Source organism: Eutrema salsugineum, unplaced genomic scaffold, assembly GCF_000478725.1.
Source record: "Eutrema salsugineum unplaced genomic scaffold, Eutsalg1_0 scaffold_6, whole genome shotgun sequence".
NCBI lineage: Eukaryota > Viridiplantae > Streptophyta > Magnoliopsida > Brassicales > Brassicaceae > Eutrema > Eutrema salsugineum.
Window position 1 is genome coordinate 14,579,377 of NW_006256547.1, and position 12,788 is coordinate 14,592,164.

Here is a 12,788-nt window from a genome sequence, read left to right on the forward strand (position 1 = left end):
TATCAGAATGATTCGAGATTAGCTTCATTGGATCACTGACTCAATCTTCTACAACTTTTGTGAAGAGCTCCTAGACTGTTTCTGAGTGTAATGCTCCCTTTGGACTGGTTCTTTGAGCCACAATGGTTCGGTCTGTATTTCGGCTGAGAGACAGGCGCGCGTTCAAACGGGTGTAACATTCTAACCACTGATCCGAATGGCCCGATTCAAACTTCATTGGAAATTTATCTCAATTGTAATACTGATGAAGACGTCAAAGGCCAAATCGGTCTGTAAACCATCCGTTGCGTTCAATCTTTGAAGCGCTCTTGCAGTCATATCGACGTGAATCAACTCGGTGTGGAGGTCGGTGTGCTTCTAAGTTTTCTCCTTTCTTGCACCGAGGTCTTGCACCGAGGTGAATCTCCTCGGTGTGGAGCAAGACTTGGATTCTTCATGCACCACACCGACCTCATTTTACTCGGTGTGGTGGTCGATATTCTCTCGGCTTTTCCTTCCTGTTTACACCGAGCAAGTGCACCAAATGAAATCATGTCGGTGTGGAACAAGGCTTGGCTCCTTCTGCACTGCACCGACCTCATTTTGCTCGGTGTGGTGGTCGATATTTTCTCGGCATCTTCTTCTTGTTTACACCGAGCAAACACACCAAGAGAAATCATGTCGATATGAATGCATTCCTCAGCCGATTTTTCATCTTTTCTCTTCTCCAATACTTTCAAAACTCATCCTGGAACTCTCTAAAACCTAAACACACTTGAACAAAAGATTAAAACATCCTAAAAACAACCAAAGAAAGCAAGAAAAGAAACTATATACAAGGATAGGCTTAGGGTGTCTCCCAAGAGCACTTTGTTTAAGGTCACTAAGTTTGACTTCTTATACTCTTTTCTTAGTGAGAGTGAGGAGGTGCAGTGATGCTCCTTGTTTTTTCCATGAACTCAAGTGTGATGGCCTTGTTCATCAGCTCTTGAACACCATCAGATCCCTTGTCCTTGAACTCTGGTGTGAGGATAGCTCTGAGTTTGGAAAATGGTCTTGATCTTCCATTGCCTTTAACCTTGTATTCCACATCTCTACCATCAAACTTCCTTGGAGTGAGAGTTAAGACTTGAGAAGAGGACCCAAGAGTGAATGGTCTGGTTCTTGGTGGGTTCTTATCTTGAGACCCTGAGCCATTGCCTTTGTTGCTGCTGATCTCCTTCTCACTTGGTGTAGGAGATAGAGATTCCAAGCATGCTTCATCATCACTAAAGAAATCCCCTTCAAACTCAAGATCAGGTCTTATTAGGGATTCTTTCTTTTTCTCAACAGATGCAAGGGGTTGAGCTTCTTCTATAGTTCCAATACTCCCCACATACATCATCCCATAGCGTTTCAACTCATCAGAATCATCAGATATAACTCCACAAAACCCAGCAAGAGGAGGCTTAAGAGGATAAGATACTTCATCATCTACCTTAGCAAGCACCACTCTTTGAGTATCAAAGTTCATCTTTGCTCCTGTGGTGTTCAGAAATGGAGTTCCAAGCAAAAGAGGTAGATCTTTTGTCTTCTTCATCTTCATAACTACAAAATCTGTTGGAACTGTGCATTCACCAATTTTCAATGGGTAGTCTTCAAGGATTCTATATGGTTTCTTTGAGGATGAATCTCCAAAGGTGATTGACATGGGGTGATGCTTAAGACTCTTGATCCCTAGTCTCTCCACCATGTCTAAAGAAATTACACTGATGCTTGATCCAGAATCTCACAAAGCATTCTCCACTTTCAAATTTCCAAGAGAGCATGAGATGGAGAACTTTCCTGGGTTGCCTAGCTTGGGAATCGATTTGGGTTTCACCCTTGTTGAACCAGTGCTAGAGACTCCATCAGATGTCCTTCCTTGAACCATTCTCTGATCCTTTCCTTCAGCAATTTCAGAATCATTCTTTATCATATAAAAACAAGCTGCCTCCCTACCTTCTTTCTTAATGTCCTCATTGAGATCACATAACAGGAACTCAAACTCATATAAGAGAAGTGTGTCTAGCTTCTCATTGAGAGACTTGATGTCTTTCCTTGTCCTTTCCTCTTCAGCACTCACAGCTCATCTTGAATTCCTTTCAAAGTCTGATCCATAAAGCTCATCACTCTGAGCTACATTCTCCACTAGGGTCATGGCATCATTGACTTCCTTGGTCATGAAATTACCATTTGAAGCTGTGTCCAATAGGAGTCTGATATTTGGTAAAGCATCTCTGTAGAAGGTACTTAGCAGCTGAGCATCTGAGAATCCATGGTGAGGGCATTGCATGGTATACCCTCTAAATCTTTCCCAAGCCTCACAAAATGATTCATGGTTCTTCTGAATGAAATTTGAGATTTCATTTCTTAACCTTGCTGTTCTTGATGAAGAGAAGAACTTGGTTAGAAACGCTCTTTTGCATTGCTCCCAAGTTGTGTTTGATCCTTGAGGTAGAGACTTTTCCCACTGATGAGCTTTGTCTCCTAGAGAAAAAGGAAATAGCCTCAGCTTGAAACTGTCCTCAGTCAATCCATTCATCTTAGTGAGATCACAAACTCTATCAAAGTTGTCAATGTGATCTAATGGGTCTTCTACTGCCAAGCCATGGAACTTGTTTAGTTTCACCATGTTGATCAAGCCAGATTTGATCTCAAAATCGTTTTCAGGTGTTGGAGCCTGAATCCCATGTCTCTGACCCTGAGCATTGGCCTCATCACCAGCTCCTACAACTTGTATTGGACGTGGAGGTGGAGGCTCTTGCTGATTCTGGTGGTTTCCATTGCCACCATGAGCCTGTTGCCCTTGATCCATACCCAAACAAACATCTAGAACCTAAACATCACAAATCAAACATCTAAGCACCCTAATCTACACACCTAGAAGCTTAAAAGAAGACTACTCACTAATCATGCTTAACACACCTAATCTTTTGCAAGAGGTGATGTTAAACATGATTAGAAACAAAGATAAGAAAAAAAGATGTTAAGAAACAGATTTAGATTGATTAAATCCTTGAGATATCTCTTAACAAATCTGGGTTTTCACAAAAGAGGCAAAAAGAAAAGAGAATAAAGTTTCAGGGGATCAATACCGAGCAGGATTCAGTCGGTGCAGGACGTCGATATTTCTTTGGCATTTTGGCTTCCAAAAGCCAGCCAAAATCGTCAAGGTTCCAAGGTAATACCGACCAGATTTTGGTCGGTACTCCTTCTCGATATGAATGTAGACCGCTTGCACCATATCCTTCATAACTCCTTGCTCACTGGTCCAAACCTTGATCGGTCAACTCCATGAGCCAGATGGCTCCTTCAGCTCCAACTTTGGTGAAGGGTTCGGGTGCAGATGACGTTGGCAAGGGCTCCGTTCCACCGGTTCTTTTATGCGCATTGCTTTGGTCCTTTATCCGCTCCGAGACATGTACTGCTTCTTATAGCCCTAACTTTCAGCTTACAACTCCAAATATAACGATCTCAAGTGTTCTAGAAACTAGACTCAACCCTCTTTATTCGGTATGAAGACTATAGAGGCTGAATCCTGGTTAAAGTCTTCCTTAGCAGGTGATAAAGGTGAGGGATTGTCGGCTCCATAACACTTGTCCGAGTCTGATGCACATAAGGTGATGGTCTCTCCATGGCTTTTGTCCCAGTTGCTCCCAATTAGCCCCAAATGACCTGTAAACACTCCAAAAGTTCAAAACTCTCTAGGACCTAATGCAATTCCTAACTAAAGATAAAAGCAAAGACAAATATATGTAAAACTACCTAAATGTATGCATGAGACTCGATATTTGGACAAAAATGCAATCCTAAACATGACAAAATATGAGTATATCAAATTCGCCGAAGACTTCTCCCCGGACAAGAAGGCTTAAATCATCTAATGATGTTGGACGAGCTGGACCTAGTGAACGAACATCGCGATCAAGCATTAATAAGACTTCAAAAATTATCAAGAGGCAACAGCAATGTATTATAACAAGAATGTCCGAACTCGACGGTTCAAAGAAGATGACTTGGTACTGCAGAAAGTTTTTCAGAACACCGCGGAAAGAAACGCAGGAAAGATGGGAGCAAATTGGGAAGGACCTTATAAAATTACCAAGGTAGTCCGACCCGAAGTCTATGAGCTAGAAAACATGGAAGGAGTCCTGATTCCAAGATCCTGGAACGCGATGCATCTGAAGAAATATTATCATTAGGCAGCATCACCTGACAACCCTGAACTACGAGACGGCTTGATCCCTGAAAAGGATACGTAGGGAGCCTATCTTCGGATGGGTTCAGCGGTCCCCCCTCCTAAAAAAGTGGGGAGTGGGTACATATACGTCATACTTCCCTTTATATTTTCATAGAATCACTTTACAATTTTCTTCGGATTTTTCTGTTTGTTCTAAAAAAAATGTGTTTTGTTACTCATCTGATTTCTTTCGCAACTTAAGTTGATTTCCTTACACATTTTCTTCATAACTATCGCATTTAGTATCTTACATTCGCATTTCCTATCTCGTTGCTGGCCACAACAGATAAGCTAAAAAAATTTATCTAAACGAATTCTAACCACTTCTCCTATATGGACTAGGGTTCAATGACATCCTTCACAGGATAACAGCGCGCTATATATTTTTTTTGGATCGATCCCTCAACAGTTTACGGATGAGTTAGCCGATACATAACGCAAATACTAAACACTTAAACCGATACACACTCTCGCACATCGGTTATCAACATCTCGGAATCAACACCGAGCCGTTTTCACAATGCTCTTTATATACTCCAAGTTCTGAGAGTAAAAATTATACGATCGAAAAATCGTAAATAAATGCAAGGATCAAGCAATTCAGTAAGTCCTAAACTTCAACCGATATCATTTGCCGTCAAGGCATAAGTCATTCTGAGCACTTCGGCTCGGCAATAGAAACAAAACCAACAAAACATAGTTCAGAAGTAGCATAGATGGATAAAGCCATCCAGGCAACAAAGTCTAAAGCAAAAAAAAAAAAAACAGAAGAAAACAACATATGATAGCAAGCGCGGAAATCACTCTCTCGGAGACCTGCCAGAACTGCTCCTCTCCTCGACAAGCTCGGCGACTTGCGGTGCCGATGTTGGAACCTGTTGGCTCGGACACACCAACCAACTGTGCAACAGCTTCAACCGATTCATTCCCAAGGTTAGCAACAACCGAATCCTCGGAAACGGGACTCAAGGTTAGCTCACCCCTTAGATAAGTAGCGATTCTCTCGAACCCCTCATCAGCTCCCACCAAGTCGGCTCACCACTGCTTCAACTTCTCTGCTTCGGCGTCGAGAGTTGGAGCATCGTCCTTCTTGAGGAGCTCGATGAGTTGTAGGTTGCCATCAATCTGTGCAAGATCCAATTCACTTTCCTTCGCTTCGGCCAAGTCTTTGAGGTTCTTCTCCGAGCTGCTGAAACGGCCTCGCACCTTCTTGGTCAGGTCCCTCCTCGCAGATTTTACTGCTCTCTTGATGTTGGCCTCGTGAAAAGCGTCTTTTCGGCCAGCTGCCTCTGCAAAGAAGCAATGTTATCATCTTTCCTAGTTCTTGATTCCTTGAGAAGAACAGCCATATCGGTCGCCTTGACGCACTCGTCCTTCAGCATCTTCTTCTCTGCCTCAAGATCTTTGATCCGAGCTTTAGTTTGGGCCATGGCAGAGGAAAATTTCCGCTCGGCCTCATCCAGCTTTGTCTGAAGCATGAAAGTGTCTTTCCTTGCCTCTCTGATTCACCGCTGATCCTTGCGAGCATCCGCCTTGTACCCCGCGATCATCTCGTTTATGGAAGCCATAAACTGCAAAAAAAACAAGAGTGAAACGCGAGCCGATACTTTTAAAAAAAAAAGGCTAGAGTTTTGAGAACTTACCTTAGTTCCCGTTGGGACATGCTAGCATAAGACTTCGCCTTCATAAGCGAATCAGCAGGCGGCAGCCGAGTTCCCTTGTTGCTTATCTTTGACAAAAGCGATGCCGAGGCAGAGGCGTCGTCAATCAGGGAAGGAGTCGGCTTGGCATCAAGCAGAATGGTACGCCTCTTCTTCGGCTCGACAACCCCCTTTCCGTTATCTCCGTCTGAAGTAGAACGCTTCCGGTTGGAGCCGCTCTTATGCTTCGTTAGGATAGAAGAAGCAGGCAAACCCAGGAAAATAACACGATCCTCACCACCATCAGTAGGGATCTCAGACGAAGCGGTGGCGCCCTTTCCGGAGACTTCAGAATGGATCTCGACAACTTTCTCTGGGAAAAGAACATCGGTGCGGTTCAATTTGTTAGCTACATGAGTCTCCTCGGTGTTGCCGATCGCTTCGCCGTTCGGCTCGCCAGCAACCGACACTTTGGGAAGATTCGGCTCAGTACGAACAGTCGATGTCTCCGCTTCTTGGGCTCGGATCGCTTTCTCCCTCTCGGCTTTTTCCTTTTTGTCGCGAATTGACATTCGAACCATTCTCTCAATCGTATCAACGGAAGAAGCAGACGAATCCGAACTAACAGGAGCACCGGCGAATAAAGCTCCCGCTTTCTTGACTCTCACAAACGAAAAGTGCTTTGTCCAATTCATCTTCCTAGCCGCGAGAATTTCCTTGGCTTGAGCGATATCCTCGGGAACTGGCGGGAGTGGATCGGGAACTGCAAACGTAAAAAAAAGAAACAAACGTTAGCACCAAAAATAAAATGCGAACTGACCAAGAATTACGAGCAAACTACCGAGTGGTCCCTAATCCGTCTTGGTTAGATTAAGGAAATCGTTCCCGACGGTAGCCTCGTCCACGGGAATGTAGAAGAAATAATCATCCCAGGAATCGTCCTTGCTCGGAAAACCCCCGATTATTCTCCAGATTCTCTTATTCGAAATATAATATTTGCCTGATTTGGAGGATCAGTGAATCTGTAAAAAGTTGCGAAGATGGTCGACCCTGATTTCGATGCCGCATTCGTAACTGCGAACCAAAATTCCAATCATATGCCGAAGGCCTCATGGCATGATCTGTCCAAGTGAATTCCCGTGCAACCAAAGGTAGCGTAGAATTGGCTCGGGCAAAGGAAACCATAAATAGCACAGCTCAAAAAAACATCGGCTCAGTCAAAAGGCTCGGATTTAATCGCCTCGGAAATCCGGCAACGCTGCCTTAGTCTCCGTAACGATTGTTCGGTCGAAAGAGATGAACCTGAAGGATCCGGTTTCTTCTTCTTCTTACCTCTTTGGGATCGCCGAGAGTTCGAAGGACATATTCCGAGCCTCGCCATCATAATCTCAAGTTCTTGTCTTGCCGCAGCAAGATTGAAATCAAAATCCTCGGGCTCGGGTTTTATGTCGGCGGAGATTTCCCGTCTAACTTTGACATCTCGAGAAGCAGAACCGGGGATCGGGCTCGGCGAAAGGTTCGATGGATCTTGGCACAAAACAAAACTCGCGGAATCGGCGGAATCAGCGTAAACTCCCAGCTCGGTTCGTTGCGACATCTCGAACTCGCTCGGACAATAATCGGGAAAACAGCGAATCTCGGAAATATCAGAGGGGGATCGGGAAGTTTGACGTGGGATCAGAAGACTTTTGAAAAGATCGGAAACATCAAACAATCCGCCGCACCTCGAAAAAACCCTGAGCTGATTTTTGACTAAAGTTACTGAGCTGGCTTGTCTCGTTGGAAGACGTTCTCCTTCGCTTTGGCTCGGCGACATTCGCTGCATCGTCCTTCATTTCGATTCGTCGAATCAATTTTAAACCTTCCGGTCGCTTCGACTTGGTAAAGACAGGAGTGGATTTTTGTCTCGGCTCGTTAAATGTATCCTAAGCACTCTTTTGGCTCGGCAAAAAAAAAAAACCAAAAACCAAGCCGAGCCAAAAGCCTCGATAAAGGGACTTACCGTGTGATCCGGCAGTTAACCTCGGATTCGTTAATTTAACTGATATATTCATAATTTGTCATATTTAGGATTGCATTTTTGTCCAAAGATTGAGTCTCATGCATACATTTAGCTAGTTTTGTTAGAGTTTGTCCTTGGTTCTAGCTTTGTTTAGGATTTGCATTAAGTCCTAGAGTGTCCTGCATTTTTGGAGTGTTCTCAGGTAATTTGGAGACTTTTTGGAGCAACTTGGAGCTGGGATCATGGAGGAACCCTCACCTGTGTACAGCGACTCGGACAGATGGTTTGGTGCAGACAAAACCTTCACTTTGATTGCGCGGGACGAAGGACTTGCAATGCGATTCAACCTCCAATGTCTTCATCAAACATCAAGAAGAATACGTCTAGTTTCTGGAACATTTGAGATCGTCCCATTCGGAGATGTGAGCAGAGAGCTAAGCTCGTCGGAAGGCACGTCCATCTCGCTGCCATTTTAGACCAACCCGATGAGCTCCAAAGATTGCGAAGGGCGATGTATTTCCAGACCGATTCAGTCTACAGGGCCTTCATTAAGATTTGAGATAATTGAGTCCTCTTTCCAGAAAAATTGAGGTCTTTCCATTTAGAGTTGTGAGGTGTGAGTTCCGGAAGAATAGAGACACACATATCCTTCGAGCATCAAGAGCATGGGAATTATGCTAAGTGTAAGGTTGGCACGGTGGAATGCCACGGTCCACATCTGACCGTGGCACTTGATGCAATCCTTCGGGAGTTGACACGGTCTACACACGACGGTTTTGGATTTGGCCGTGGCAATCTCCGAAGCGTTTTAAAAGTTTAAGGGTCCAAGGTCACGATGAACTGCCATGGTTAACACTTGACCGTGGCAAGACAACACTTGGGATCATGCGTGCATTCGGGATTTGCCACGAGGAAACGCCACGGTCCACACTTGACCGTGGCAAGACACACTTGGCCGCGGCAAGATTATGCAGACATTCGGGATTTGACACGCTCAGGAGACACGGCCTTTCATCTGGCCGAGGCAATCACCGAATGTTCGATTCCTTTGCCACGCCCTGGAAACACAGTCCAAGCCAGACCGTGCCATCTCCAACCAGTTCTTCATCTGAACCCAGAAGACTTGGACACTGCCATGCATCACGACCAGAGAGAACCTGTGGCACCAAGATTCATCAAAGACCAGAAGCTTCGGGACTTGACACGGTCACATGCCACGGCCACATGCCACGGCTTGACCAAGACCTGCTAAACTGTGGCAAACCTCATCTTAACCCAGCAAAGCCGGGTCAGTATCCGTTTTGTTCCGGGCTGACCCGGTTCGACCAAGACCACTATAAATACTTTTTAGACCTAATTTGGAGAGAACCTTATCTTATCCTTAGTCTCCTTTCCTTTTTGGTGAAAAGAACCATTGGTTAAGACCTTGTTTTGACTTTAATGTCGATTGAAGAGTGTTTTTCCATTTTGTCTTATCATTTCTCAACATCAAATCACACTTCTAATCATGATTAACAACACATCTTGCAAAAAATCTAGTGTGTTGGTCATGATTAGTGAGTAATCCCCATATTAAAGTCTAAGATATGTAGATTAGGATGCTTAAGTGGTAGATTAGTGAGGTTAGGGGTTAGATCATTCATATTCCATTCTCTACAGCATGTTCGTAATGCTAGATCCATACACATCATATGTGGTCTAGATTCTGGGCATTTCATGCACCAAAAGTGTTTAATGAAATGCCTTAATCAAGGTTGTTAGAGGTTTAAATGTTATTCAGCATGGGAATGATTGTTTATATGCTTAAATGACAGATTAAACTGGTTCTTAATGCTTGTTGATTCATGTTTCACTAATGATGATTAGGTTAGAAACTGTTTTAGCATAGAAGTTGATACCTTCATGAGAGAATTTACCTAATCAATGATGTTTAAGTTGAATGGTTTGCTTGATCACATGATTCATTAGTTCACTAGTTTAACACTGAAGGCACCCTAATCCACTATCATGTCTTGGCTATCAAAGGATCAGACACTAGCCAATGCAACTTTGACAAGGATTGGAATAAGGCTGATGCACCCCCTGTTGAGCTCAAGCCTCTATCAACAAGGCTCAGGTATGCCTTCTTGGGTTTAAACTCCACGTATTCAGTGATCATCAATGATAGCTTATTAGAGTATGAAGAGAGTGTATTGCTTGGTGAGATAAGAAAGTTCAGGAGAGCCATAGGATACTCTTTGGCTGATATTAGAGGGACCTCCTGTGACATATGTACCCACAGGATACACCCAGAGGACCAAGCTATGTCTTCTATTGAGCATCAACAACGTCTTAACCCAAACCTTAAGGAGGTGGTTAAGAAGGAGATACTCAAGCTCCTTGAGGCAGGGATAATCTACCCAATCTCTGACTCAAGGTGGGTATCTCCTGTTCACGTTGTGCCCAAGAAAGGTGGGATCACAGTGGTTAAAAACGAGAAGAATGAGCTGATAGCTACGAGGACTATAACAGAACACAGAATGTGTATAGACTATAGAAAGCTCAATGCAGCCTCTAGGAAGGATCATTTTCCTTTGCCTTTCATTGATCAGATGTTAGAGAGGCTTGCAAACCATCCTTTCTTTTGTTTTCTCGATGGGTACTCTGGATTCTTTCAAATCCCCATAGATCCAAGAGATCAAGAGAAAACAACATTTACTTGCCCTTATGGCACATTTGCATACAGGCGCATGCCTTTTGGTCTTTGTAACTCCCCTGCCACATTCCAGCGTTGCATGATGCATATATTCTCTGACATCATTGAAGAGAAGGTGGAGGTGTTCATGGATGATTTTTCTGTCTATGGCTCCTCCTTCTCGGATTGTCTATCTAATTTGTCACAGGTCTTGGATAGATGTGAGCAGCATAACCTGGTGTTAAATTGGGAGAAAGGCCACTTCATGGTGCAGGAAGGGATTGTGCTTGGGCATAAGATATCTGAGAAGGGCATAGAGGTTGACAGAGCAAAGGTGGAAGTGATGGTGAATCTGCAAACTCCCACTTCAGTCAAAGGGATAAGGAGTTTCCTTGGGCATGCAGGGTTTTACAGAAGAGTCATCAAAGATTTTTCAAGAATAGCCAGACCCTTGACAAGGCTGTTGTGTAAAGAGGTTTACTTCATCTTTGATGCTGAGTGTGAAGAAGCCTTCAAGATGATCAAGGATGCATTAGTCAGTGCACCAATAGTCCAGGCTCCAGACTGGTCCCTTCCTTTTGAGGTTATGACTGATGCATCAGATTTTGCAGTTGAAGCAGTACTTGGCCAAAGGAAGGACATGAAGCTTCATGTTATCTACTATGCTAATAGAACCCTTGACTCTGCCCAAGAGAAGTATGCTACTACTGAGAAGGAAATGTTGGCAATAGTCTTTGCTTTTGAAAAATTCAGAAGCTACCTGATGGGATCAAAAGTCATTGTATATACTGATCATGCAGCCCTCAGGTATCTGATGACCAAAAAAGATGCCAAGCCTAGACTATTGAGATGGGTTCTCTTACTTCAGGAGTTTGATAGGGAAGTACAAGACAAGAAGGGTATAGAGAATGGAGCTGCAGACCATCTCTCTAGGTTAAGAGTAGACTCTGAAGTACCTCTTAGTGACAGTCTTCCTGAGGAATCATTGATGGTGCTCAACTCTTATTTGGAGTTTGAAGAAGTGGATAGCATCCAAGAGTAGAGAATGCCTTGGTTTGCTGATATTGTGAACTTTCTTGCTTGTGGAGTGGAACCACCTGAACTTGATGCTTACCACAGAAAAAAGTTCTTCAGAGATGTCCAAAGATACCATTGGGATGAACCCTACCTGTATGTCCTGAACAAAGATCAACTGTATAGAAGGTTTCTTGCTGAAGAGGAGATGCAACCTTTGTTGCAAGAGTGCCATGGTTCAGCTTTTGGGGTCACATGGGAGCATTCAAGACTGTGGCCAAGGTTCTTCAGAGTGGGTTTTGGTGGCCCACAATGTTCAAGGATACTCAATGGTTGTTTCAGCACGTGATGCCTGTCAGAGGCATGGGAACATTTCAAAGAGAAGTGAGATGCCCCAAAATCCAATAATAGAGGTTGAAATCTTTGATTGTTGGGGAGTGGACTTTATGGGGCCTTTCATATCATCTTATGGGAATCAGTACATACTAGTGGCTGTGGACTATGTGTCCAAGTGTGTTGAGGCCATTGCTTCCCCTACCAATGATTCCAAAGTAGTAGTGAAGTTGTTCAAGAACATTATCTTCCCAGGATTTGGAGTACCCAGGATTTGGAGTACCCAGGGTTATCATTTTGTGAACAAGACCTTGCAGGGATTGCTGAGAAAGCATGGAGTGAAACACAAGGTAGCTACTCCTTATCATCCTCAAACTAGTGGCCAGGTTGAAGTATCTAATAGACAGATTAAGGCCATTCTTGAGAGGACTGTTAGCTCAAGCAGAAAAGATTGAAGCAAAAGGCTAGATGATGCATTGTGGGCTTATAGAACAGCCTTTAAGACTCCAATTGGGACATCTCCTTTCAATCTGTTATATGGGAAGAGCTGCCACCTTCCTGTTGAGCTGGAGTACAAGGCTTTGTGGGCTGTAAAGTTGCTGAACTTTGATATCAAGACAGCTCAAGAGAAAAGGATCATTCAACTCCATGAACTTGAAGAGATCAGGTTGGGGGCTTTTGAAAGCTCCAAGATTTATAAAGAAAAGACCAAGGCTCTGCATGATCAAAAGATTCTGAAAAGGGAGTTCAAGGAAGGTGATCTGGTGTTGCTGTTCAACTCTAGGCTTAAGTTGTTTCCTGGAAAACTTAAGTCTAGATGGTCTGGTCCCTTTAAGGTTCTTGAGGTCAGGCCATATGGAGCTGTTGTGTTAGAAGGCAAGAATG

General features: G+C 43.8%; 1 non-coding gene across 1 annotated transcript; it reads left to right on the forward strand.

Annotated features, from left to right (window-relative positions):
- The first annotated feature begins 2,270 nt into the window (after positions 1-2,270).
- Positions 2,271-2,377, forward strand: LOC112083614. Its single transcript, XR_002897750.1, has one exon. It is a non-coding gene; the product is annotated as a small nucleolar RNA R71 (small nucleolar RNA).
- Positions 2,378-12,788: the final 10,411 nt, after the last annotated feature.